Consider the following 2,997-nt stretch of genomic DNA (forward strand, 5'->3'; position numbering starts at 1 on the left):
GGGAGACAGGCTCAAGAGGAGAAGAGAGCAAGAACTGGGAACAGAAGCAAATTCTTTTGCAAGTGTAAGTTACATCATGTTGTCTCACTCATCAGCTCAGGCCTATTCCTACCTGTCTTTCCAGCACAAACTGTCAGTAACCATCACTGGCAAGTAACACGTACTTACCACATGTAATATAACAACATAAAAATGAGAGCGCAAAGGGCTCTGGGAGGAAATGGGCCTGCCTTACATCTGCCACATCAGATAGATGGTGTGTTCCTGCTTGACCTGTGGCAAATGGAAGATAACTCAGGAGACTTGACCTGCAACAGAAGAGTAGAGCTGGCATTTGCTATGGGATATGGAGGCCACACAAACGGTTGCTGTGACTGAGCTGCCACATCTGACAAACAATGAACACAGATGAGCCCTATGACTTGGTTCATAGTAGCACTTTGTAATAGATGCCAGGGAAAAGGGAGTAGAGTTGCAGCAGTTGAAGGGCTTTTTATCCCTTTGCAGCCTGCTGTGGCTTTATCCAAGCAACCTTTCCACAGCTGAAACAGCCACCCTTCCCAGAACCACCCTTGCCACTGAGTTCTCCCCAGGCTGGGGCATTTATATTTTCAGAAGATCCATACAATATTCTATACACCAGGCCCTTGGTCACTTTACCCACTACCAACCTGCCCTTAGAGCGCTGCGTGAGCCCCTTCCCTGCCTGCAAATGCTGCTCTAAGGAAGAGGCCATGCTCCCAGCAGCCAGCTTTGCAATGCCAAGTCTGCCTGTGTGATTAAGAAGCAGGAGCTGTTCTCCTGCAGAGCATGGGCAGGATGGGCCCTGCCCAACCCCTGTAGCATTCTTAAAGCAGAGAGGGCTTAAGACTTAATATTAGTAAGTAATTTGGCAGCTTACAGACCTGATCCATATTAGGGGACTCAGTGAAGTACTGTAAAATGCAAGTAGTAAGAAGAGGTTACACAGCTTCCCCCAGAAAATGACAGTAACAGCCTCTTTGTTCTCAACAGCTTATGCTGAGGCTTTTCTCATCAACCAGCTGACAGTCATGTACCAAACACCCCAAGCCTGCAGAAGCACATGCTGGTATCTCATGCTAGCAGCTGCTTCTAAAATCAGCAGGATTGGGGATTTGTGCAATGCCAGTAAAATGCACTCAGGCAGGCAAAATCTCTTCAAAAAAAAACCCATTTAGGCACCTGTTTCAGTCCCAGGAGCAGCAGACTATGTTCTAGGCTGACAGTTTTCTTTGGGACAAAGCTTCTAGACTTCCCCTCCTGAATGAAGTGAAAAATGCAGCAGTGCACGCACTGACCTCTGCCTGCTGAGCAGAGGGTTTCGGATGGAGTTTCCCCTTACTATCAGCAATCTGCTGGTGGCAGGCAGAGCAGTAGCCTGTTCTCTAACCAGGACTCTCTCTCCCTTCTCTGCACTTGAGAGCCTGTTACTGATCTCAGCAGTCTTGCTTAGTCACCCCTCAGCTCCAAAGAGACTTTGTCATGAACATATTTCTTCTACTCCTCACCCCTGCCAGGCTTCCTGATGGTAATTTCAAGCATCATGCTTTTAGCCATCTTGCTTCAGAAACCTGCCCTTCAATTTTCTGCAGCTTTGACCTTGCCAAAAGCAAGGAGAGTGTAAGGGGTGTTGCACAGAGCCAGCCCCGAGGTGGAAAGCAGGAAGAGACACAGAAATCTTCTTTTTCAAATCAGTCGTTCCAAATCAGAAGCAACAGAAGAGATACATACGACACCCTTTCACAAGGTGCTTCTGCTTCTCTCGGGTGCATTTGTGCTCTGTGTTGTATCAGAAAGATTGGGTTTCTTCTGAAGACAGATCTAAGGGTGCACTTGTAAAACCACATTTAAATTGTCAGGACAGAAATTTCTAGAAGCTGGGGTTTTCTGGGTGAAAACATGCCCTGTACAAAACCCACATCATTCTGTATCTCACCATGAGAGTACGAATCACTTCATCAAAACAAGCAGCATAAAGAGTTAATTCACTACTTGTGTATTAAGTAGAGAGTTTAAAAAAACCTAAAACCATATGTACACGTACACACATGTAAACACTATTAACACCTTTAAATAAAGTTTCATAACGTAACGAACCACATTTGTTTGTAGAAACACATTAAAACATCTGATGTTGTGTTTTTGAAAACTTTATATTCTTTCCAAAAAACAGTTCTCACATGCTGAGATTAAGACTGTACTCATTTGTTAGGCCTGGTTTTACTGATTCCACCCCCCGCCCCGGCCCCCACTGCCTTTCAAATAGTTTTAATTCTGGTGAGCACTTCGCTTCTCTGATGAGGGTCATAACCAATAAAAACAAGACAGACTGATTCATGAGTTTATATTTAATAAATAATTTTTTATTTAAAAATATGCTCTCATTTATTCACAGTTTCAAGTCTGAAAAAGATAATACTATTCGTGATCAATTCAAACACAGCTAAAACCATTCACTGTCTCGGGTAAATGCAGTCCCAGTAATGGCTAATATTTGCAACAGTCTTGCATCAAAGCTAGAAAGGCACACATTTTTGTGCAGGATAGTAGCTGTAATAGAAGTAGTGTGTTCGTGTGTCCACACATTCAACAGAAATTCCCTTGTACAACGTCCATTCACGTTACCAGTTAAAGTGTTCCAATATGCCTTGCTTACAAAGTATATTTCATTAAATATCAAACCAGAGCAACTGTGAGATTACATTTTTATGCAAAACATTTATATCACTGCAAAGCCCATTACCTGGAAAAATCGTGAATTTCTCCAACATAGAAAATAGTTAACGTTTCTATCCAGAACCTCAAATTGGCATTTCAAACAAAGAAACGCGAGTAACCGAACCATTACAGAGTTAGTGCAGGATAAAAAGGAATCCCTGTTCTTTCCCAGGTGTACAACGTAGGTGACGTTATCACCTGCTGATAAACAAAAATATCACATGGGAAAAACCACCACTGATCCCATGTGTGGCAAGG

This window comes from Phaethon lepturus, unplaced genomic scaffold, assembly GCF_000687285.1.
Source record: "Phaethon lepturus isolate BGI_N335 unplaced genomic scaffold, ASM68728v1 scaffold34294, whole genome shotgun sequence".
Taxonomy (NCBI): domain Eukaryota; kingdom Metazoa; phylum Chordata; class Aves; order Phaethontiformes; family Phaethontidae; genus Phaethon; species Phaethon lepturus.